This window comes from Triturus cristatus, chromosome 3_1 (assembly GCF_964204655.1).
Source record: "Triturus cristatus chromosome 3_1, aTriCri1.1, whole genome shotgun sequence".
Classification (NCBI taxonomy): Eukaryota; Metazoa; Chordata; class Amphibia; order Caudata; family Salamandridae; genus Triturus; species Triturus cristatus.
This window is the reverse complement of record NC_140583.1, coordinates 1,178,507,848-1,178,534,513: the sequence shown is the minus strand read 5'-3', so window position 1 is coordinate 1,178,534,513 and position 26,666 is coordinate 1,178,507,848. Positions and strand designations below refer to the sequence as shown.

The following is a 26,666-nucleotide window of genomic DNA, read 5'->3' as shown; positions in this document are numbered from 1 at the left end:
ACCACAGCAGCAGCGCAGACACAGACACTACACCCAATGGGTGCCTGGAGATCAGAAACAAACTCACATGAACAAGCCAAAGGCCATTCAAAGATCTGCAAAAAGTGTGTGCCTAGGAAGCTGGGCTGAGGTGACAGAGGGTAACACACAGAGGGAGGGAGAGGGGGAGGGGGAGAGAGAGGGAGGGAGACACAGGGAGACGGACAGAGGGAGGAGGCTGACACAGGGAGGGAGGGAGAGGGGGACAGAGAGGGAGTGAGAAAGGGAGACAAAGGGAGACCAATTCAGCCTTGGGTGGTGTGGGAATGTCTGCTCGTCAGCAGGTGGACTGCGTGCATGTAGACAAGGGTGGCCAGTGCCTGAATCCCCCTCTCTTCTCCATGCCAAAACACTGGGCCATGTCTCAACCTGTGCACCAGCACAACGCCAGCTACCTGCATTATATAAGTGTGTGGAACAACTCCATGTGCCCACGTACAGTGCAACACGGAAGGCGCCAATGCATGGCTCGCCACACCTGCTCACTCCACTGCTGACTGCAGTCACAATTGACGCAGCAAGTAAGACTGTGTCACACATAGGTAAAGTCTCAAAAGCTGTGGCCAAGGGACATCCCCATGCACAAGTGCACTGTGAGTGGAATGCAAGACAGATCCAAATACCCAGAGGAAATGTGCCAACTTTGAAACAAATGAAACATGGATGTTGCATGGAACAAAAATAACATTGTCTCTCTCACACACAGGTCAATGTCGTGGATCACCCCCCAACACTGGGGGAGAAGACTCACAGGACCTGGCTCTGCGGGATGACGATCCCACCGGCAGTGACGACTCTCACCACTCTGTGGACGACCCCAACCAACCTGGCCCCTCTGGTGTCCAACCACCTGCAGCACCTGCGTCAGGTACAACTGGGCCAACCACCACCCCCACTCCTGCCACATCCCAGGAGACACCCAGGATCCCTGCCCCACCACCACAACGCAGCCAGGCTGACCAGGAGGGACAAGGTAGTCCGGGCACCCAGGAGGAGGCAGGCGACAACGCCAATTCCACCCCTCAGGGGTCCCGGAGACCCGATGTGCCCACAACGGCAGGCCAGGTGCAAGTGGGCAGGGGTGGTGGGAGTGGAGGACGGCGGAGGCGCGAGCCTGACCAGTTGGCTGCGGAACCGGTATATTCCCATGTGAGAAACATCCTGGACACATACCGGCAGGACACCACCGGCATGAGCCAGGTTGTGTCCACCCTCAATGAGATGAAGGGGACCCTCGAGGAGATCAAGACCCAGCAGGCCCAGCAACATGCGGAGCAACATGCCTGTCTACTGCGACACCAAGGGCGGATGGAGGACAGACAGGCTGAGCTCGTGACGGTGTTCACGGGAATTCACCGTACACTCCGTCGGATAGCCGACAACATGGGCTACCCTCCCTGTGCCACCAGGCCAAGAACATCACCACCCACAGGGAGGGATCAGGAGGAGGAGGAGACATCCGATGGAGCATCCCAAACATCGTCACGGCCTGCTTCTGAGGGTTCCCGCAGGAGGGCGGGTCGTCCACGGAAAAGACCGTGAGTGAGGGTCGGCGCAACAGCACCATCTCCCAGGACACCTGGCCTGGCACCTGGCCCACTGGACCAACAGCAGCACATCAGCAAAAGACATTCTCTGCCACATGGACTTGCTGGTCACTGTCTGACCAATGTTGACAAAGACTGTGGCATGGACTCTGATGATTTCCAATGGCAAGGACACCAACTCCCCCAGTGAACTTTGGATTCCACACACCCGGAAAGCCCCTCTTGTCATACCCCCCCCCCCCCAACACGTACCCCAACACAAATAAAAAGTTACACGATCAAGAGATGATGCCTACATTTTGCATTATTACCGTACATGTGTCTTGTAAAGTCTAACCATGCCTGAGTTCTCATATGACTTCAACCATCCATACCCTGGGGCCCGAGTCTGGCACAGGACACACATGGGTCACAATGTATTAGGCAAGACAGACATGGGGCACCATACACACCCGTGATGGGCCCAACCAGCTGAGGGGGTGGCCGCACAACCGTGCCGACAGACATATTGAATACAGCAACAGTCATGCGCAGAGGTCAGGGATCATGTGGAGTGTCCTGGGGGGCACCCAGGTATGTGTAGACAGGTGGCAGAACCATGTCCTGCAAGCTTGAGTCAGGCATCTTGCATCTTGCTACTCTACACATAGACACATAGCCACTATCACGGAAAACCATGCCAGACATGCCATATGCACCGTGGCAACACACCAGCATTGACTGAAAAGAGGCACCTTGGAGGCATAGGGACACCTTTATTAGTGATGTATTCCGGAATGCAGAGCCAACTCGGAGTACACATACACAGGTCTTGTGGAGTGACATGTGGGTCCCACACTGGAACCCCCCTTCTGCAGCACAAAAGCGTGATAGCCATGGAACTGGCACACAAGTGTCGGGTAACAGCTAAACACCCCCTGCTGCTCACGGAGAGGCTGCCATACACCATTGATCCTCTGATGTGGAAGTCCCACACCATGTCAAGCCAATGCAAACCGTATGTGTCCGAGGGCAGTGTTACACACATTGATGCCATCATCACAATCCACCATCCCATCACAGATGACTGTCAACAAGTCTGACCATCTATTCAGGTGTATCCAGCTACATGTAATGTGTCCCATGGTGATGCGACATGTCTGCAGAGGAACCAAACATCGACAGGGGCAGTGTGCACACATCGTAAACAACTGCCACACCCAATACACCCCTGATGCATCCCTTACCCTAAGGAGACTTCCAAACTTGTCCGTGCGTGTAACGCTGAGTCAGCACACGATGACGTGTCCATGAGGAATAGCAGTGCCACACCAATGCAACCAGCAGATGGCATGCGCAAGTACCTGGGGATGAGAGACACACAAGAAGTCAGCCACAAAAAGCACAGCCACTTGCATGTGCATGTACTTGACACATGTAAGGATGACAACATGCTAGGTCACAATTATGACTGTGGAAATACACTCATCACTGGCACCATCACTCAAGTGACACATCCACACACACCTCTGACTCACGTGGCATACATGCAGATGGACACACACATCGCAACACATGCCACACGGGGACCAATGCGTGCACACTCAGACACTGGTACTCACCACTAAGCAAAGAAGTCGCGTATGAGCCGACTCCGAATGTCCTCTTGCGGAACCACATCCTCCACATCACTAGCCCCATTGCCAAGCCCTTCGTCCTCCACGGGTGGATGGTCCTGATCATCTTGATCCAGGATGAGTGGCACAGCTTTCTCAACTGCCATGTTGTGCAGCATGCAGCAGACCATGAAGATTTTGCAGACCTTCGCCAGGGGCATATGGGAGGGCGCCGCCGGTCTTGTGTAGGCACCTGAATCGGCTCTTCAGGAGGCCAAATGTCCTCTCTATCACTCGCCTTGTCCGGCCATGGGCGGTGTTGTAGCGGAGCTGGGCCGGCGTGCTGGGGTTGCGGAGAGGTGTGATCAGCCATGGCATGTTGGGATAGCCAGCGTCCCCTACATGGAAACCATATGGACATAAGTAGGACAGGAGAAGCGGTCGGGCTGGAAGTCTACGCAAAATACAGGACAGACAGAGTGTACCCACCAACAACACATGCTCGTTCGTTGCGCAGCTGCGTCATCATTTCAGGCACCCTGCTACGCCTCATGATGTAGGCATCGTGTGCTGATCCTGGAAAACGAGCACAGACATGTGAAATCACCATGTTGGACAGACACACCACAAGGGCATTGATGGATTGGTAGTGTTTGCGATTCCTGTACGCTACCTCCTGTGCCTGTGGTGGTACCAAAGCCACATGTGTCCCATCTATGGACCCAATGACATGGGGCATCCCTCCCAGGGCATAGAATCCACGCTTGACCCCAGTCAACTGTTCAGGAGTCGGGAAATGGATGAACTCATCCAGGTGAAGCAACATGCCCTCTAAGAAATCATGCAGCACACGGCTGAACATGCTCTGGGACATGCCATCAACATGAGCTATGGTATATTGAAAGGTACCCGTGGCAAGAAAATGTAGGGCTGCCATTACCTTCAGCTTGGGTGTCAGTGCCGTAGGATACCTGTGCAGCGGTTGCAGGTGTGGTGCCAGCCTTGCCGTCAACTCCTCAATCAACGGTTGGGGGAAGCGGTAGCAGCGTATACAGTCATTCTCCCGCATGTCAGCCAAGTCTGGAATTGGTCGGGGAAGAGGCGGCGCTCAGCAGTAATTTGGAAGTGACAAGGAAGAGTGAGTGCACTACAACAACAATTTATATGTACTGAGCACATGTTAATCTGTCAATACACATATGCTACATAGGGAGTCAGGTATGTGCTACATGCCCTGGACACGTATGGCTGCCAGGTGACACTCCTACCAAGACCCAGCTACACACGGAGATTGTGAACCTCCACATCCCATGGCATGGGACTAGCTGTGTCCCAGTGTAAGTGAACAGCCAGACGCAACACAGGAGTGACATACATCAACACATCAGCAGAAGTAAGATGTCGATTGCAGAGACAGGTAGCGGAACACTCGAGCCACAGGTCACATGACATTACACTAGGACAGCCCACACACCTTGCCATTAAGGTGTACATGTCATGACTCACCACACATACATTGAGAGGATGCAGACAGGTCCTTGTTACGCTACTCCGTGTCCCATGCATACATACACACCTTACATCCGATACCACATGTGGCCTGGTGTGCGTAACAGTGTGCCATGGCCATCTACACACAGACACATGTTGGTTGCTGCAACAGCAGATGCTTCTGAGGGAACACCAACATCAAGCTAATGGGAACACAACACACATTCATGACATAGACACATCGTGCACCGTGGGTAGTCACATGTCTGGTGTGGTAACCCCTGTAGCGGGCATCAGGAGACACTTGCGTGTGTTGTTGATTGTGCCATGCCAGTTACGCTCATCCCAAGTGTGCAGTACGACATGCACACATGTCAAAGGAGTGAAGGGCATGTCTGGCACATATTGCACCGTCACACATAACATCTGTACACATCTCATCATACATCTATTGCCTTCACAACTCAGGAGTAATGTGCCACATCACAGCCTTTCACACCTGTGCCCCACACATGTAGTACTGCCCAGGCAATGCATTGATGTCCATCCATGGACAAGTATGTCAGCTCTATTCCTTCCTGTGTGCTGCCTGTCACCACTGTGATGTGTGAAAGGCACCGTACATTCGCGCAGAGGGCCTGTGTACGTTCCCTATCACTATGGGAGTGCTGCCGTAGGCCTACCCATAGTGATAGTGAGCGTACAGGCGTGTGTACGGTCCGTATCACTATGGGTACGCATACGCGAGAACACCCATAATGCTAGTGAGCGTACAGGCGTGTGTACGGTCCGTATCACTATGGGTACGCATACGCGAGCACACCCATAGTGCTAGTGAGCGTACAGGCGTGTGTACGGTCCGTATCACTATGGGTACGCATACGCGAGCACACCCATAGTGATAGTGAGCGTACAGGCATGTGTACGGTCCGTATCACTATGGGTACGCATACGCGAGCACACCCATAGTGATAGTGAGCGTACAGGCGTGTGTACGGTCCGTATCACTATGGGTACGCATACGCGAGCACACCCATAGTGATAGTGAGCGTACAGGCGTGTGTACGGTCCGTATCACTATGGGTACGCATACGCGAGCACACCCATAGTGATAGTGAGTGTGTACGGTCCGTATCACTATGGGTGTGCTCGCGTATGCGTACCCATAGTGATACGGACCGTACACACGCGTGTACGCTCACTATCACTATGGGTGTGCTCGCGTATGCGTACCCATAGTGATACGGACCGTACACAATCGTGTACGCTCACTATCACTATGGGTGTGCTCGCGTATGCGTACCCATAGTGATACGGACCGTACACACGCCTGTACGCTCACTATCACTATGGGTGTGCTCGCGTATGCGTACCCATAGTGATACGGACCGTACACACGCCTGTACGCTCACTATCACTGTACGGGCCGTTTCTATGCATTTGGGGTGCCCTAGAGCCCCGGAACGCACCGTACCTGTGTGTGAACCTCCAAATTACATAGGGGACACATGAGGGACAAGTATAAAGGCCTACATGCATGCTGGTTGTCATGGAGACCAAGTTTAAAGTATGAAATTTTTTCTGCAGGTGCACAGCAAAAGTCGGTTTGAATGAATCTACTTTGTTGCAAAGTGGTTGTGGAGTTGACATCATACTCAAGAAAAAAAATATGAAAGCCACTGACTGTGCTAGGTTTAAAGGGATTGGAGGAAACATAGGATGCAAATGTGAGTGACCAATCACTCTGTACTCCTGTGCATGAAACAGGCCAACAAGGCAGATATAAGGCAGCCAGGTCCCATGAGAGAGCACTTGCCTGCACATCTTTGGATTCGACGACCCTGCTGCTGCTCCTGATTCCCAGGAACCATGTCAAGGTCTGTGGAGAGGTCCCAGCCTTTCACCCTAGAGGAGAACCTGGTATTGCTGGATGTGATCCTCCCACAGTACCCCCTGCTGTATGGGCGACCAGGGTATCTGTCAAGAATTCCTGTCATGCGAGGGGAGGAAAACACGCCCTTATGTAAACAGGAGAGCTGTTACATAACTCAAGGAAAACACGCCCTTATGTAAACAGGAGAGCTGTTACATAACTCAAGGAAAACACGCCCTTATGTAAACAGGAGAGCTGTTACATAACTCAAGGAAAACACGCCCTATAAAGGGAGGAACCGGGAGGTACAACGCTGTCGGATATTGTGTTTACACCGACGTACCTGCTTAGTGAAGAGCAGTGTTCCGGAGTGGTGCTCCAGTAAGTCAAGAACGGAGGTAGGTCGAGTCGTTACTCCCTGGGCCGTGTCTTGCCCCATCGTCACCTGTGAAGGACCCGGAAGCTCTACCGGATAACCATTGAGCTTCGCTTTTTGACTCGGCTGAGTCAAAGCGCAGTGGCGCTTTTGCTGGTTGGAGTCGTAACTCCTAGCCCGACCAGAGATACAGGGACTGCCAGCTGTAACGCACACCAGGAGGTGTTTGCCGCGTTACAGACTCGGAAGTCCACAGGATCGATTGAGCGGCTGCTCCCTTCAGGTAGAGACCCCGGCTGGGTGTTTTCCTGACTCCTCGATTCTCCCCAACACTCTTCGTGCCCCTCGCAGCCTACCGATTGGCCTTGTCGGCCATTTCATTTCTGCCCTCTGTTGGCATACGCCGGGATCGGCGTATATGCAGAGGACGGTTAGGACCATCCGTGCTGTGGGCTGGTAACGTACTTAGCCTGGAGGATTCCAGTGACTATAACCTTTGTTTATTCCTTGTATTATTTTTGCCTTCATTAAAATAACTAAACCTTCACAAGTGGTTGCGTTCTCATTATCGTGTCTGTTAAACAAACCTGAGACGTTCAGGGCGTTACAAAATATCCGACCTTAATAACATTAACTGTCTCCCGGTCGATAACAGACATGGCAACACTTGATGATGTGCTGGCTGCTCTAGCGACCGTGCAAATTGAATTGGCTGCCTCCAGGCAAGAAACAGCCGATGTAAAAGCCAGACTGGATGCTATCCAATTGGACCCGCTCACGCCCAGCACCTCCCTCACGAACCAGACCCCTGCGGTAGTAGTGGAAATGCCGGTAGCCGTCCCCTTGGCAACACCAGAGAGGTACAGTGGGGATCCTAACACAGTGCAGGTATTCCTCACACAAGTGGCGCTACATTTATTGTGCAAACCAAGGGCGTTCCCCACGAGTCAGGCTCGTGTGGCTTTCCTTATATCCTATTTGGCTGGAAACGCGGCACAATGGGCCGTACCTCTGGTGAGCAGGGACGACCCCATCTTATGTGATTGGGGTGCTTTTCGCGAGGAATTCCTGAAAGTCTTCGACAGAAGGGCTGACTCGTACACGGCGGACCGTGAAATGCTTGAGTTGAGACAGGGATCCAACGACCTGGTGCAGTATCTCAACGCGTTCCGAAGGCTGGTTGCGGAAACCAAGTGGCCTGTTGCTAAACAGACGGCGCTCTTCCATCACGGGCTGTGCGATGAGCTCAAGGACGCCGTGGCTCATATTGACCCACAACCCAAGACATGTGAGGGCCTTATCAACCTGGTATTACGGCTGGAACATAGGCTAAGTGAAAGAAAGGGGGATCATGGGAGAAAAGGAAACTCCCTTCCATCCTATGTGACAGTGGGAAGTCCTGAAACTTCCACCGCATCCAAGGGAGAACCCATGGACATCGGCGCAATACGAGCGAGCCTCACAGCCACGGAGAAAGAGTCACGCCGTAAACAAGGATTGTGCCTATATTGTGGCAAAAAAGGCCACTACGTACGTGAATGCCCTGCCAAACCGAAGACGTCACGTTATCGGGCCAACCGGTCGGTAACAGCCGTGGTGGACGTACCGGCGGAAAACTAGAGGACTCCCAGACCAAAGAAGGGGCATCTCGGAGTCACTCATCCATCCCTTCACTTTCCAACTCGGTCACTAAGGGACAACGACACCTGTTTCTCACGGTGCACGTGGGAGTGCATGACCAGTGGATACCCGTTGTGGCCATGGTGGATTCAGGGGCCACTGGCATGTTTATGGACCACAACGAGGCATGCAGGCTAGGGCTAGTGCTTCTTCCCAAAGCTGTACCCGAAGACGTCTATGCTGTAGACGGAAGGCGATTGGTGACGGGGCCCATCGGGCAGCACACGGGGGTCTTTCCGATGAGATGTGGGAGGAACCATTTGGAACAAATCGATTTTAACATCATCAGAGCGCCCCAATATGGCGTCATATTGGGATTGCCGTGGCTACAGAAACACAACCCCTCTGTGGATTGGCCAACACATCGCATCGAACTGACGTCACCGTATTGCATCCTGCATTGTGGAATAAGAACGGAATCCCTTGACGCAGATGAGAGCGGGAGTCAGACGGTGGCTACAGCGGCAGAAAAAGATGTGGCTCTCCCCCAGGCTTATCACAGTTTTGAGGATGTATTTGATGAGGTGAAAGCGGAAGTGCTACCACCACATAGACAGTTTGACTGCCAGATCGACCTGGTGCCAGCGTTCCCAGCGGCAGGCTGTATGCCCTGACGGAGCCTGAAAACATGCATCTCCGGGGGTACCTGGATAAACTCCTCAAGCTAGGATTCATCCGCCCGTCCAAGTCTCCGGCCGCCTCGCCACTCTTCTTCATCCCGAAGGCTAATGGGGAGCTGAGAGCCTGTGTGGACTTTAGGGCATTGAATGCGATAACCGTAAAGAATCGGTACCCCTTGCCTCTCATCAGTGTACTTCTGGAACAGGTCAAGAAAGCTCGTATCTACACCAAATTGGATTTGAAAGGGGCATACCATCTGGTGCGCATGAGGGACGGAGACGAGTGGAAGACCGCCTTTAAGACCAGGTTCGGCCTTTTTGAGTACCTCGTCATGCCGTTCGGTCTGTGCAACGCCCCGGCAGCCTTTCAGTACTTTTTGAATGAGGTATTCAGAGAGGAGTTGGATATCTACGTGGTCGTATATATCGACGACATCCTCATCTATTCGTCCAGTGTGGAGGAGCACGTACACCACGTCAAAGCTGTGCTCCAAAAGCTGAGGGAAAACATGCTGTTTTGTAAACTCAGCAAGTGTGACTTCCACGTCACATCCGTGGAATTCCTCGGAGTGATGCTGAGTCCAGAGGGACAGGAGATGGCAGAACGAAAGATCAAGGCGGTGAAAGAATGGCCGGTGCCCCAAAGCGTGAAGGACGTCCAAAGTTTCATTGGCTTCGCCAACTTTTACAGGCGGTTTATAGATGGATTTTCAGGATTGGTGGCCCCAATCACACAGCTACTGAGGAAGTCCAAGGAGTTTGTCTGGTCCCCTGAAGCGAACAAAGCCTTTGAGGCCCTGAAAAGCGCCTTTGGTAAGGCGCCGGTGTTGGCTCACCCCGATCCGGATCTCCCCTACGTGGTGGAAGCGGACGCATCGGATGTGGCGCTGGGGGCTATCTTGTCCCAACGCAACCACGACACAGGGGTGCTTCATCCCGTTGCGTACATGTCCCGCAAACTCAACGACGCCGAACGCAACTACCATATTGCGGAGAAGGAGCTTCTCGCAATCAAGGACGCCTTCACCGAATGGAGGCATTGGTTGATGGGGGCAAGACATGTGGTATCGGTGTACACGGACCATCGGAACCTACAGTTCATGACGGCCACAAGACACCTTTCTCCCAGACAGCTGCGGTGGATGATCTTCTTTGCGGGGTTCAACTTCCGCATCACATATCGGCCGGGGACGGAAAACCGGAAGGCGGACGCCCTGTCCCGTCAATCTGCAGTTAAGGAACCATTGCCTGCGACCGAGCATTCCATCATTTCCCCGAGGATGGTATTGGGGGTTATCCAACCAGATACTTTCCTGAGGGGAATAAAGAGAGGGATCAGGTCATTCGCATGGCGGAGGTGGCTCCTCAGTCACAGAGAATGGCAGCTGAAGGACGGGATACCCCTGAAGGGCAGGTGCCTATTGATACCCACGCCTAGGCTAAGGAAACAAGCATTCATCTGGTGCCATGACTCTCCATGCGCAGGTCATTTGGGCTTTGAAAAAACGGTGGCTAGCATGGGACGGCATTTCTGGTGGCCAACCATGAGAGTGGATGTCAGGAGGTGGGGACAGGAGTGTCCTACATGTGCTACCATGAAGGCCGACCATGGCCGAACCCAAGGGCTCTTACATCCACTTCCGATCCCGGATATACCATGGGATAGCATATCACTGGACTTCGTGGTGGGCCTACCGGTAGACCAGGGGATGACGGCAATACTGGTGGTGGTGGATTACTTGACAAAAATGGGGCACTTCATCCCCTGCAAGAGAGTCCCTACGGCCGGGGAATTGGCGTCACTACTCCTAAAGAATGTGGTACGACTGCATGGATTACCTGGGGTGATCGTGTCGGACCGGGGGTCGCAGTTTACTGCGCAATTCTGGAAGACTTGGTGCACTGCGCTGCATGTTAAGACCGCCCTGTCCACCAGCTACCACCCTCAAACGGACGGCCAAACCGAGCGCCTGAACCAAACGCTCAAACAGTATCTGCGATGTTTTGTGGACCAGGGCAGGGAAGAATGGGTCGACTTGCTATGGGTTGCAGAGATAGCCTATAACAACGCCACTCACAGCTCCCTATCGAATTACCAAGTGTATGGGTCCCGTGAACGTGAAGGTGTGCTTGCCCCAGTCATTGCGGATACACCCTGTCTTTCATGTATCATTGCTCAAACCAGCACCCTCCAAGCCGTCTGGGACACCTAGGCCGGTATGCGTGGAGTCGGAGGTGGAGTATGAAGTGTCGGGCATACGGGCGTCCAAATGGCGCAGGGGGAAGCTGTGGTACCTGGTTGCGTGGAAAGGCTATGGCCCGGAGGAGCAGTCATGGGAACCGGCTGAAGGGGTTCATGCTCCGCGCTTGGTCTCCTTGTTCCATCGGCGTTTTCCTACCAGCGCTGGACCCGTGGGGAGCCGCTGAGAGGGAGGATGTACTGTCAAGAATTCCTGTCATGCGAGGGGAGGAAAACACGCCCTTATGTAAACAGGAGAGCTGTTACATAACTCAAGGAAAACACGCCCTATAAAGGGAGGAACCGGGAGGTACAACGCTGTCGGATATTGTGTTTACACCGACGTACCTGCTTAGTGAAGAGCAGTGTTCCGGAGTGGTGCTCCAGTAAGGCAAGAACGGAGGTAGGTCGAGTCGTTACTCCCTGGGCCGTGTCTTGCCCCATCGTCACCTGTGAAGGACCCGGAAGCTCTACCGGATAACCATTGAGCTTCGCTTTTTGACTCGGCTGAGTCAAAGCGCAGTGGCGCTTTTGCTGGTTGGAGTCGTAACTCCCAGCCCGACCAGAGATACAGGGACTGCCAGCTGTAACGCACACCAGGAGGTGTTTGCCGCGTTACAGACTCAGAAGTCCACAGGATCGATCGAGCGGCTGCTCTCGGTTCAGTCTTCTTTGCTTGTGATTGGGGTATCGGTGACGCATCACCAGGAGGTGACTCCGTGTCCCGGTGCAGTCTGAGGAAGAGGTTGAGCGGCTGCTCCCTTCAGGTAGAGACCCCGGCTGGGTGTTTCCCTGACTCCTCGATTCTCCCCAACACTCTTCGTGCCCCTCGCAGCCTACCGATTGGCCTTGTCGGCCATTTCATTTCTGCCCTCTGTTGGCATACGCCGGGATCGGCGTATATGCAGAGGACGGTTAGGACCATCCGTGCTGTGGGCTGGTAACGTACTTAGCCTGGAGGATTCCAGTGACTATAACCTTTGTTTATTCCTTGTATTATTTTTGCCTTCATTAAAATAACTAAACCTTCACAAGTGGTTGCGTTCTCATTATCGTGTCTGTTAAACGATCCTGAGACGTTCAGGGCGTTACAGTATCAGGTGAGTGCAGAGTCCACTAGCACAGACTGTCCCTTTTTTGTGACTGTGACTTCTGGCATTGTGTCCAGGTGTGACACACATGCAATGTACTGTAGGGGGGTTCCCAGGGGGGGAATGCCTGATGTCTCCCAGCCAGAGCATGCTGTGGTGCATGTCTGCCGTCCTCACTTGCATTGTGTTTACTGTGACAATCACTGCATGGTGCATGCCACATTCTGCCTGTCTTATCCTCCTGGGAATGTTGCCTCTACAGTCCTCATGTGATTATGTGGTCAGCCCAGTGTGACAGGTGACTGTACACACAGATGTGTGTTATTTCTGTGTACCTGTGCTGAGAGTGTCCACATGATGTGTTCGTACCCTGGACATCGGTGTGTGTGTAAGTCCCCTGTCATGTGGGTGGGTGCATATGTGGAGTGTAGCACCCAAGCTGCATGAGGGATGGATATACCCTGCCCATCTGATGTGAGCAGGGAGCAGTGCTGTGTGTCTGACGTGCAGAGCCAGCCCCACACCTGTGAGCCCCCCCCGTCTAGTAGCACATGTGCAGAGTGAGGATTGTAGCTGCATTTGGCAATGGCAGGTGAATGTCCTGTGCGTGTCTGTGTACTCTGCTGAGGTAGCGTCAGTGGCCTGTGGCATGTGACTGCTTTGAGGTCCTGCACATAATCCTGGTGTAGCTTGTGATGCACAGTGTGAGCCTGGATCATTGATTGTGTCGTTGCCCTCATTCCACCTGTGTACTTTCAATGGCACATACTGCTTTTGCCCTTCCCCAGAGGATAATGTCCCTATGTCAAAGGTGCAATGCGTTGGCTGCATACTATGCCTTGTTGTAACCAGCAAATTTGTTCTAATATGTGTCTCTGTGACATGTGCCAGGTGTATTGATGTAGTGTCACTTGTTCATCCTCACAGGTAGGCGCCTCTGCCAAGAAGCAGATCTGGATGAACGCCGTAAGTGCCGTGAGGAGGACGGAGGGTCGCAAGCGGCGCCTGGCCCAGGTGAGAAAACGCTGGCAGGATATCCGGTGCTGGATGCGGAGGATCGCACGGGTCCTGCTGGGGGAACTCACCTGAGACCCATAAGAACCGTGGGCGCCGCCGTCTGACCCACATCCACAAGCGTGTGCTGGCGGTGGTCTTTCCAGACTTGGACAGGCGCTTACAGGAGAAGCAGCAGCAGGAAGGGGGTAGGTACATGTGTGTTTGTTGTGTGTCACCAGCATTTGTAAGTGCGCAGTTGCATGGATACACTGCCAGGGTTTAAAGGTGCTGTGCAGATCCTGTTACCCACAGTATAGCGGTGCTCTCCTGCCTCCCTTCCCCTCCTTGCAATGTGTTCCCTGGTCTGTGTGTAGTCACTCCTTCACAAGGTTATCTAGGCTGGCAGTTTATCCATGTGAACAATGCCTGTAGCATCATGTGCGGGGGTGGTGTGTGACAGGTTTTGGGACCTTGCCTGTGCCCTGTCCAGTTCAGTACTTGTGGGTTCCATGTCAGTTGGCACTGATGCCGAGTCCAGACATGGGAGTTAGTCTCTCAAGTGTCATGCCTTACAGCACGCATGTCCTATGTTGTGGCCTGTGACATGATGTGCATGAGTGTGCAATACGCATAGTGCAGGGATGGTGGCGTGTGTTGCAGTCATTCCCATTCAGGACCATGGAGTTGTGTGGCCACTACTGTCCCCTGGGGCATATTTTCCTAGGTGTCATGTGTGTCATCACAAAATGTGGACACTCTCAGTGTCTACAGCATAGGTTGTGCTCTGTGCCATTGTCCCCTGGCACCATGAATATTGACGTAAAATGTAGGACAAGTGTCCACTGTACAGCCTGACCTGATTTTCCTTGTTCATACTCACGGTGGCCAGTGCCTGTGTGTCTTGTTACAATCATCTGATGATGCCCATTTGTACATGATTATTTGGACAGGCTCACCTTGGGTATTTTGTGTCCAATCTTGCATTTTTCCAGCCCATGTGTATTTCACCCAGACTAAGAGATGTAAGTGCTTCCTGTGTCTCAACAAATTGTCTCATGTAGGGGGTGGTTGGTGCGGGCAAAGCCTACATGTCAAACCTGAAATCTCCTTGCTAGGTCTGGCCAGTGTGTGATGTTTGTCTGGACATACACTCAAGGTGCAGTGAGCCAGTCATGGTGGGCATGTTTTCAGTATTACCAATGCAGCATGTGCCTAAAGTTCATGGATATGGTCCCTGCTCATCCCTATGTTCGGCAACGCTGTGTGGTGCAGATGCAGTGCTGGATTGTCCCCAGAGCCTGGCTCCTCTGTCAAAATCCATTTCATGTCATTTGCTATTGTGTCATGCTCGCCATAGTTTTTCAGTGGCATGGTGGGTCAACCAACTGTGTGTTGCAGGGCCTACATATGTACCTTGTTTTGCAGATATTACTCATCTTTCTTTTCAGGCTATGCACTGTAACCTATGTAGATTGGACTCATGTGACATATGTATACGGGTGTATGATTAATTCCGGTCTCTTCACCTTGCTCACAGCATCGTCGGGGGACACGGAGGGAGACATCAGCACAGACCGAGCGGAGGGACCGTGCACCAGTGCCAGCGGTGACATCTTGGCTGGCACATCGAGTGGAACTGAGGCGGAGGAGAGTGAGGCGGAGGACCTGTCCACTGCCACCACAGAATATGAAGCTGACGGGTCCGAAGCTGAGCTCTCCGAGTGGGCGGAGGCTGCACCACCGGCTGACAGCGACACAACATCTCTCCCCGCCCCCTCCATTGCCATCAGCCGCCTCCCACTTGCTCGTGTCCCTTCCCAGCGTGCCCGGTCACCACATGTCTCCTTCCTGCCAGGCACCGCACCCCCTGCCCCTGTCTCCACTGCTGCCGCCAATGCCGAGTCTGTGGACATCCAGCGGCAGTTGCAGGTTGGTCAGGCTGCGATGCTTAATGTCCTCCATGGCCACAGCCAAGTGCTGACCAACATGGAGGCATACTTGGAGGGCATTTTCTTATCGCAGGCTGATCAACGCAACTTGCTGAGGTCCATTGACTCGACACTGACTGCAGCAGTGGGTCTCCTGCAGCGCTTCGTCCAACCCCCTACCCCTGACCCATCCACACTTCCCACTCCCATGCCTGTCCCACGTACACCCAGACGTCAGCATGCACCCACCACAACAGACACAGGCACGCACACCAGCAGGGAAGGTCAAACGCACACCTCCTGGCACGCACACACAGGGTGAAGTAGGCACAGCCACTGGGTCGGGGCTAAACGTAAGACATGCAGCCAGAGTGGGAGTCCGCATTCCACAACATCCACTCCCTCCAAATCCCCTCCCCTCAGCTCTCCTGGCCAAAAGTCGGATAAAGGGTCAGTCCTGCCCAGTCTGTCCATCAGCCCCAGTGTGGCACCACCCCGCAAGCGGTGGAGGCAGGACACCGGCAGGGGAGTTGATTCCCCCCCCCTGTCCACACCCTCCCCCAGTGGCGCTGCGACCCATCCCTCCGACCCCCCCCCCTCCTTGGGGCCTGTGGTTCCTTCGGGTGCAGGGGAGTCGCTGGAGGACCTTGCTAAGGTGTGCAGCGCCATCCTGACCTCCGCCTTTGGCGCTGCCCCACCCCCTGTGGTGGAGTCCTCCGTCCCTGCACCCACGACGCCTACCCTTCGCCCTCCTGTCCCTGCGGTGCCTGGTCCTTCCTCCCCCACATGATGCCCCCCCCCCGTGGAAGACAAAGGAGTCTGACTGTGCAGGCAAGCTAGGGGACACGCGTCCCACTGTGTCCCCCACCTGGATTTGAACTTTGGATTGCCCTATGGGCATTGTACATTTTGAACTTTCAAGGGACAAACAGATTTTTGGATGCTGAATAAAGCAATTTCTTTTTCCTTAGTACACTACTGTCTATCTGGTATTGCTGTTGGTGGACCTGCTCCATTATTTTGGGTGGTAATAATGTGTTGGGTGTGTGGGAATTGTCGTCTTGTGCTGGTCATAGGGTGGACCCTGGTATCTGTGTGCCATCACAAGCTGTTGGCTACATAACTTTGTTCATGTAAGCAGTTACTGTATGGTGACATCGTCCCAAGGTGTGTTCCTTCCTCTGTGTAACCTGACATCTTCCCTGCAGGGTCATTCCAATATGTGGTGCTGAGCTGTGTCTACATTGGCTGGGTGTGTGACGGACTCGTTAGACTTTGGCCATGCATGCTGAGCGATGTCTCCACCTGCATCATTCGTGGCGTCCTTGGTGGTCACTGTACTTGTGTATGTAGACTGTTGACATGACTTCATGTGGACATGTTTTCTTTTCGGCGCTATGCATGTGTATACTCCCAGCCTCGCACACATGTGGTACATGTACTGCAGGATCTTTGTGCACCTGACTGACATTTGTGGGCATTGGATCTGTGGGTACTCCACCCTTTTCTTTGCAGGGGCACTGCTGTGAGTGTTAGGCACCCACCTCTCCTGTGTCTGGGCACTGCTGGGAGTGTTAGGCACCCACCCCTCCTGTGTCTGGGCACTGCTGGGAGGACTCTGCACACACCCCTCTTATGTCTGGGCACTGCTGGGAGGACTCTGCACACACCCCTCCTGTGTCTGGGCACTGCTGGGAGGACTCTGCACACACCCCTCTTATGTCTGGGCACTGCTGGGAGTGTTAGGCACCCACCCCTCCTGTGTCTGGGCACTGCTGGGAGGACTCTGCACACACCCCTCCTGTGTCTGGGCACTGCTGGGAGGACTCTGCACACACCCCTCCTGTGTCTGGGCACTGCTGGGAGTGTTAGGCACCCACCCCTCCTGTGTCTGGGCACTGCTGGGAGTGTTAGGCACCCACCCCTCCTGTGTCTGGGCACTGCTGGGAGGACTCTGCACACACCCCTCCTGTGTCTGGGCACTGCTGGGAGTGTTAGGCACCCACCCCTCCTGTGTCTGGGCACTGCTGGGAGTGTTAGGCACCCACCCCTCCTGTGTCTGGGCACTGCTGGGAGGACTCTGCACACACCCCTCTTATGTCTGGGCACTGCTGGGAGTGTTAGGCACCCACCCCTCCTGTGTCTGGGCACTGCTGGGAGGACTCTGCACACACCCCTCCTGTGTCTGGGCACTGCTGGGAGGACTCTGCACACACCCCTCCTGTGTCTGGGCACTGCTGGGAGTGTTAGGCACCCACCCCTCCTGTGTCTGGGCACTGCTGGGAGGACTCTGCACACACCCCTCTTATGTCTGGGCACTGCTGGGAGTGTTAGGCACCCACCCCTCCTGTGTCTGGGCACTGGTGGGAGGACTCTGCACCCAACCCTCCTATGTCAGGATATGTACGCTTAGAACATACACGGGTGTGGGTTCGCTCCATGCATACAGGGGTGGTGTTACGGTCCGTACGTACACTGTTGGGGTGGGGGGTACGCTCCATGCATACGCGGGTACGGGAACGGTCCGTACGTACACTGTTGGGGTGGGGGGTACGCTCCATACATACGGGGGTGGGGGTGGGGTCTGTACGTACACTGTTGGGGTGGGGGTACACTCCATGCATACGGGGATGGGGGTACGGTCCGTACTTACACTGTTGGGGTGGGGGGTACGCTCCATACATACGGGGGTGGGGGTACGGTCCGTACGTACACTGTTGGGGTGGGGGGTATGCTTCATGCATACGCGGGTGGGGGTACGGTCCGTACGTACACTGTTGGGGTGGGGGGTACGCTCCATACATACGGGGGTGGTGTTACGGTCCGTACGTACACTGTTGGGGTGGGGGTACGCTCCATACATATGGGGGTGGTGTTACGGTCCGTACGTACACTGTTGGGGTGGGGGTACGCTCCATACATACGGGGGTGGGGTCCGTACGTACACTGTTGGGGTGGGGGGTACGCTCCATACATACGGGGGTGGGGGTACAGTCCGTACGTACACTGTTGGGGTGGGTGGTACGCTCCATGCATACGCAGGTGGGGGTACGGTCCGTAGATACACTGTTGGGGGGGGGGTACGCTCCATACATACGGGGGTGGTGTTACGGTCCGTATGTACACTGTTGGGGTGGGGGGTACGCTCCATTCATACGGGGGTGGGGGTACGGTCCATACGTACACTGTTGGGGTGGGGGGTACGCACCATGCATACACGGGTGGGGGTACGGTCCATACGTACACTGTTGGGGTGGGGGGTACGCTCCATACATACGGGGGTGGTGTTACGGTCCGTACGTACACTGTTGGGGTGGAGGGTACGCTCCATACATACGGGGGTGGGGGTACGGTCCGTACGTACACTGTTGGGGTGGGGGGTACGCTCCATGCATACGCGGGTGGGGGTATGGTCCGTACGTACACTGTTGGGGTGGGGGGTACGCTCCATACATACGGGGGTGGTGTTACGGTCCGTACGTACACTGTTGGGGTGGGGGTACGCTCCATACATACGGGGGTAGGGGTACGGTCTGTATGTACACTGTTGGGGTGGGGGGTACGCTCCATACATACGGGGGTGGTGTTACGGTCCGTACGTACACTGTTGGGGTGGGGGTACGCTCCATACATACGGGGGTGGGGTCCGTACGTACACTGTTGGGGTGGGGGGTACGCTCCATGCATACGCGGGTGGGGGTACGGTCCGTACATATCCGTACCCACGCTGTGGAATGCTTGTGCGGGCCGTACCCAGGCCTTTGCCACGTGGGTACAAGCCGTCCCGCCATTGTTGGGGTGACGTAGGTGTGGGCGTGGTACGACTCGTACCCACGCTCTTAAGGCGTGGGTACGGGACGTACCTGTATTGTTGTGTTACCGGTTCGCGTCGTCAACCACTTCCGTTGTGGCGGACGCTGGCTTTGCTGGACACGCACACACCCCCTCGTAGTGACCATGGCCTGGGGGTCAGGTATGTCCAGGGCATGTGTGCTGTGTGACTTGGGTGGGGGTTTTGTGGCCTGCCCCTGCTCCTGCCCCCCCACCCCCCTTTCCCCCCTCCCTTTGTTGTTCTGACCTTCTGCGGTGTCTGCGTCGGAACCTGTAGAGGAGGTCGCCTGCTATGAGGGCCGGGATGACACGTAGGTTCGGGTCCATGTCTGTCCGTCGCGTGCAGGTACTCCTTGTTCGCGTCGTCCTGATTTCCCAGCAGTTTTTGGCTGTCGGAAAATATTCTCCGTGCGGGATGACGTCGGTGCGAATCTTACTTCCTGGTTCGTGAATGGCAGGCTGCGTGCGTCCCGACGTCACGTCGGCGCTTTCCCGGATCACATTTGTATGTATATTTTCGTCGGTCGGTGTTTTGTACGAATCGTACGGAAATAGTATTTCCGTGCGAATCGTACTTCCATGTTTGTATATTGTTCCGACCGGGTACGCATCGGACGGAGAATATGCTCCGTCCGACGGTTCGCACACGGTTTTTGCTGGATCGTAATCGGCACCAATGTCTCTGCAGCCCAGTATATTTCTGGTCTTCCTGATTGGACTCCTCCAACTGCTTACCACTCCTGACTGAGAACATTTTTGGCGTGAGTATTCTAAAAATGACCGTTTGGTCACTCAGAACTTGGCAGTTAGAATCTGGAAACTTGTGCTTGGTAAGGTCGTTTGTTACGACGCTTCTTGGATTTGTATGGAAATTGGCCAATATTTGGAATTTGGAAATATGTAAACTGCAGTTTATGTATGCAGGTAATGAGAAACTTTTGTAAACTTGAACGGCACACTTTGAGATAAGTGCTACTTTGTGTATAATATTGTATATGCTGCAATATTTTTGGCATGCCTGTTCGTAGCACACATCGTAGAATGTGTTGCCTTGGTTTGTAGGTACCCTTGGAACTTGTATTGAATTAGCCGGCTCCCCTAGAGGGGATACTTAACTAGGTTAAGGTATAGAAACGTATTTCTTCCTTGGTGACTAGTACCCCGAGGAACTAAATATGTACGTAGAAAGGATCCTGGTCTGTGCACTTAGTAACATTCATAAGTGATGATATGCAGAGCGTTTTTTTCCTGGTGTTCTGCCAGCCAAATCTAGTGAATATGACTTACAACTAGTATTTACAAATAGTTTGGTTTAAGTACAGCCTGTGGGCTGTCTTTTGTTTCTGTCCTAAGTGTTGATCTGTGGGTTAAATGTGTGTTTAAATGTCTGTGGTTTGTCATTAGTGGTACTTGTAAGTAGCGATTGCGCTCTTGGTGCAAGAATGGCTAGCCTTAAGTGCCCTGTATTATGTGTTCTGAGTATATGACACCGTTTTGAAAATGTATGGAATGAGCTCAATGTTTTTTTTGTCATCATTCTGTTATGCAAAACATCATTAAAATAAAATATATTTTAAAAGAATCCAGCAATGAATTATATAATATATGCTAAATAGCTGCACACTATCATTAATTGACAGAGTAAGACACTATACATGTGTGAAAATTGCCACAATGTTAAAGATAAAATTAGAATCCACATTTAATAGGAATAAAAAAAGCTTCAAAAAACGAAATTGTGTGTTTTGCAATAGATAAAATTAAGATACAAAATGTCACAGCATTTATCCTTCTGTATTAGGTATTAACAGGCATTGACATTATCTGAGTGAATTGGTTGTTGCTGACCCAAAATACACATTACAGAACGACAGATTTGTGCTGACTTGAAAGGCGTGTGAATTCGACGCCTTTACGTGTCAAGCAGCTGTGTCAGCACGTGGGTATTTCTGACTCCGGCCACAGAAAACAGCTGAAGTCAAACACGGTGTAAAATCCTGCATTTCAGACTGCTGTTTTAAAAGTTAGAAATATAGTTTCATCAGATTGACAGTAGGGATTTCTTTTCTTAATGCCTTTTTAAATAAGGATAAGAGTGGTTTTTGACGTTAAATAATAATGACTGTCCTTCATTAAAAAGTGGCGCAGACTTAAGATGTTTCAAGTTAAGTTTCTGTGCTTAGGGCTAAGAATGAATGTGTTTAAATATGATAGGCAAAGGGATGCAGCTTGCTTTTCATATGTGGACTCATCAAAATGATTAGATTTATTAAAAAAAAATATATGGTTATATAAAAAATGTTATTTAAAATAGGTGCATTAAATTCGTTTTGTAATATTTATAATGCCTAATAATGATGCTGTGACCTCCTAGCATCCAAATTGAATTTAAGCCATTCTATACAGCAATAGGGGGTCACTTACATGTGAAATGTCACTTTACCCAGGCGTACAAAACTCATTTTTATAAGGGTATACATTATACATTTCTGATGCCACATCTCTGGGATATGTAGAGGACATTCTGGGGATGGCTATTATGTAAAAACATTGTAGGATATTAATTTTTAAGTGCCCCAAACATCAAAGTCAAAATTGAGTAAAATTCACTATTTAAATGAGGTTATTCCAATCAGAGCAGCTTTTAAACTGCCTTAGGCTCCAGTAAATGCACATATGTAAGTATAGAATGAATATCTGACATCTATACTGCTAGACAATTACTCAGCACACTGCTTACAAATATAAATATGTACAAAAAACTGGCAGAAGTTTTTAAGCTTACCTCTGAATTGCTAGTAGACAGGAATGGAGTGGGTTGTTGCGCTCTCAGTCTCCAGGGTCACTTTGAATTGGTAAAGGTAAAACTGCATGAAAACCTTGCACGCAAGATGGGACAGCTGCGAATAGGTTAAAGGTCGAAGTTCTACATTTAGAAGCAGGGCTCAGCGCAACATTTGCATTGACATTTCGACATTTGAAAGACGAAATGGCAGGGACAGAAAGAGGTTTTGCTTACTTTTTTTTGCAAAAGTAAGTTTTTGTTCAGTCATATGAACAGATTGAATAATAATGCTATATGTGAGCTCTTATTAAGACAATGGCTCTGCCATATGTATAGCACTAATGCTTTCAGGGCTGAATTAAGGAAGCAATGGGATTTAGTTTGAATTCATGTGCCCTCGTGTCACACTTGTACATTTGCAAAAGGAATATGTTCTTTAGCTAGCTCAATGTGCTATTTAGCTCCTCAGGGTTTGTTTATGCCCAGTTGCTACAAATTGGGGTTGATAGTGTTGACAGAATGAAACCTGTTACAGGTTTCCTACTGTCAAAAATGGGGGAAGGAGGCTAGCTCCTCTACAAATTAAGGGTAGGCAAATTTATGTTTTTTCTCTCTTTTTCTCAAATTTCTTTTGAGCCTGTCTAAACTGTCTGTGAAATAGCCATGAGACATTTAATTGGCTATTCAGTAATACTGTTTTAAACATTATTAGCATTAATAAAATGAATAAATAAATTTGCTATATTACTGCCCATCATGTCTGATGAAATTATGAAAGGATGAGTAGTCTAGATTGTGGTTTCCTTATTTGATCTTTAAGGGGAACTAACTGTGGGTAGTTTTTGTTCTAAAATTCTCAGATGATAACACCACTATTGTTTGTTATTCTCATGCTACATACAGTTTTGCAAGGGCATTGCTAGTTTTTATTAGCTAGTCTGTGTAAATAAACTGACAGTCCTTACTAGAGCTGATGTTGCATAGTTTGGATTGTGAAAAAATAGAATGCAGGGAAGATGCCCATGTGATCCTTAGCAAACATTTTTGAGGAAAATATTGTTTTATAGGAGTCTGTGTGTCACAGGGTGTTCTGCTGGAGAAAATGTACCCATTATGTTGAAGTTTTTAGTTCTTTATGTAATAGGAATCCCTGCTAAATTAGCAGTTTTAGATTTGCCTGTTGCTCCTATAACACGAGAGCATGGTCCTAAGCATACAATGTAGGTGCTTTTATTAAGAGAAATCATTTTAGAAGTGCCTGCAGTCCTGTACAAGTAATGCAAAGTCTATGAGTAAAAGTGTAGAACATTTCCTTTTTTCTTGAGGGTCTTTAGATGATTAAGATAGGAATATACAGATTTAAGGATTTGGAGTATGTCTGTATTGTTTTTCTCTTTCCCTCAGAATTTAGTAAATGAATACAGACTTCCTTGGCTGCTTGGGATTGGGGGACGTATTACTCTTGTCAGTTCACCAAAGAGTTCCTTTTATACTTGCCAATAGGTTGAGGCTGTTGTGTTTTTTTACTCTCACATAGATGAAAGTGGTTCTTGGGTGCCTTGCTAATATATGGGGCGTCCCTAGACTAGGAAGTATTCTGAGACTAACCTCTCTGTTGATAGATTATTTCTGTGCCTTGTCTAAAGACCTTTTGTTCTGTCCACCAATAGATATTTGCTGCCTTACAACCATTGCCAGAGGGGCGCGGACATGAGATCTAGCTTGGAGAGTCAGCACCAGTCCAGCTTGAAGTCAAAGTGAAGGTAACCAGCACAGGCATTGCTGGCAACCAGTACCTCAGTGTAGGTAGAAGGCCGGAAGCACTGGGATGTGAAGTGTGTACCCCTGCCACTGTCTTGGGCGAAAGACGGGGTCACAAATCAGAAAGAAGAAATCGTGGATCAAGTTTTTGATGCCCAGCCGAGAGTCACAGACCGACCAGAAAGGCGAGAACGTTTTTGCTTGAGGTAACCCCCTTTGAAACAAGGGTTCCTTCAGAGATCCTAGCATCAGGCCTCTGAATCCTGGTCCCAAAGTGGCTGTAAAGTCTTCACCTTTGTTGGTCAAGAGATACCTGGGCACACTGAATGCAATCTAAGGCCCCAACAAAAGAGCAGTGTGCCAGCAGAGCAATACAGGAGTTAGGGAAGGACTTGAGTTCAGGGTACAGGTGCTGTGTCTCTGGTGCCTGTTAGATTAAAGTGAAGAAAACTGGTGCACTGCCTGAGACACTGGACAGCATCGCTGAGAGCATTTGCCCTGGTGGGTGATTGCCCTATCCTGAAAGAAGAAACTTTTCCCTTGAAACTGGGCCGTGATTCCTGAGTTGCGAGTTGTGCAGCTCCACCGTGGGAACAACAAGAGCCTGCCTGTGAGGCTCAAACGGACACAGGGAGAAGACTCCCCTCTGGTTGGTTGTACAGCGGCTTTAATTTCCCAAGGACTTCTTTTTCTTTTTTGTTGAAAATGTACCCCATTGGTCGTCCCATTTTTGAGGAGGAGCAGCCCTTTGCAGCTCTTCGTCCTAATCCTCATGGTCCTGTGTGGTCCTCCTGGTCCTCTGGATCATTTTTGTAATAATATGTCTGACTGCTTTCATAATTGTATTAGGAATAATGTTTATTCTGCGAGAGAAAAGTTCCTCTGAGCAGTTGACAAATGTTACTTTACCCTTTCCTTGATTGATACTCTAGCCCTGATAAAGGAAACACTGGAAAAGTCTAGTGAAAATGTTTTTATTAGATATGTGCTGTTGGCTATTTTGAAGTTGAAATTGATGGTCACTGAAATGCATAGGAGCCTTGAAAATGTTTTTACTGGATGGTTCTAGGATTTGCTTAGGACTAGAAAGCTAATAGTTCTGTTTCTGATAATAGTAATTACTCTCTCCTGTTATCTGTATGACCCAATGCTCTGTTCCCTTTGTACTCCTGCTTATACCTTATACATACCAGCTTAACAATATTTAGAATGAGAAATGCCCACCTAGCAATGAATTAGGATATTGATAAATTTTATGAAAAAAAATTCATATGCTTATTTCCTATTGGATTATAGGAATGTCTTTAGCTCATGCTAAAAGGACCATCTGTTGAAGATTGCATTAATCTCTTAGCATGAGCTGAAAGCCATTTTGTATTTGGCAGCCATTTTAGTTAGCTATGTGCTGGACATTTGCTGTTTCCCTCTCCCAGAGTCTTGCACATGCTCAGATGGGCCTAGCTAGTAGAATGCACATGTTCCTAGTATAGAACGATCAGGCTGTTCCAACTGATGTCAGCAACTTATTACTCCTCCTACTTGTTGACTGTGCAGTTTCTGTATGACCATCTATGTACATAACTCTTCTCATGTGTACTTGTACTTCCTTTTTTCAGCCCCTGTGTGGGTATATAATGCCCCTGTTCTCTGTACTCCTTAGAAATGTCCCCTACAGGGATTTGAGAATTCTGTATGACGCATTTTTCCCTCTTTAGAGGTTAAATAAAGATGTCTTTATATTACAGCTTCTGTGCCAATCTCTTCTTTGTTGGTTTAAAAGGACCAGGTGTATCAGTGAAGCCCCAGATTAGGTTTTGATTTCTACAATGTCATAATATTAATTTGTCAGCCCCTCTAATCAACTTTGCCATACACCACATTGTGTTACTTTGTGAGCACACTCTTCTTGGAAGGCATGCAAATCACTCATGAACACAGCAAGATGTGATCCATTCTTTTGCTAGTTTAGAACCATACTCAGACCCACCCCACTGCTACCCACTATCACTGACTCACTATCATTAAGGGCAGGAAAAAGATCTACACCAAAAAGAGGCCCGCTCGTCATTGTACGTTCTGCCTTGAATGGAGCAGGATCCAAGGATGACGCATGCCACTTAGGTGGGTGAGAATCCTTGCATCATGATAAGATTGTCCCTGGGGATCACTGTAGAAAAAATATCAGTAGGATCTTAGGTTCCTAGTTTTCTACCCCCAATGTAGGCTAGGGATCTCGCTGGAAAGTCACACCTTCGGATATATGTTATAGTCCAGGGAGGACATATGTCGGACCGGTGTGGTAAATAATTTAATTACCGGAACTTAATTTGATGCGGAAAATTAATAAGAATAGCTCAGTAAAATAAGAGGCAGAATCCGTGGTATAGAGGTTCGGAACGGGCTTTATTCCAAAACACAATTCGAATTTGTGGGCTTCATATTCCATCACCACGAAGGTTCAGGAAGTGAAGGACAATACTTTATTGACAGGTAATCATTTTTATAGAAGAGGCATTATAGTGAAACAGATGCAGGAGGCGTAACAGTTGATAACAGAGATAAAGGCATACATGCGTAACTAAAATGGGTGTAACTAGGCGTAACTAAAGAACGTCATTAGGTATGATGTCACAAATGGGTGGTTCCATGAAAGAATTTCGCAATATCAGCAAAAATACTTGGCAGAGATGCGCGCGCAGCAGCATGACGTGTGATTGACGTGCAACTAGGGGGAGAATGGGACTTGACATTTAGCTCTACATGTGGAGACAGAAGTCTGGGGTTATGTCAACCTAATCCTAAATCATATCTTAC

At 50.7% G+C, this 26,666-nt stretch overlaps 1 protein-coding gene and 1 long non-coding RNA gene across 5 annotated transcripts in view; one reads left to right on the top strand and one right to left on the bottom strand.

Moving 5' to 3' along the window:
- The window catches only part of LOC146861732 (uncharacterized), a 129,138-nt gene extending 113,193 nt beyond the window's left edge, over window positions 1-15,945 (top strand). Inside the window, exons 2-3 of the long non-coding RNA XR_014979018.1 lie at window positions 13,479-13,753; window positions 15,085-15,945. This is a non-coding gene — a long non-coding RNA (uncharacterized LOC146861732). The remainder of the gene's footprint in view (window positions 1-13,478; window positions 13,754-15,084) is intronic.
- The window catches only part of DDX25 (DEAD-box helicase 25), a 3,162,033-nt gene that overhangs the window by 330,371 nt on the left and 2,804,996 nt on the right, over window positions 1-26,666 (bottom strand). The window lies entirely within an intron of this gene.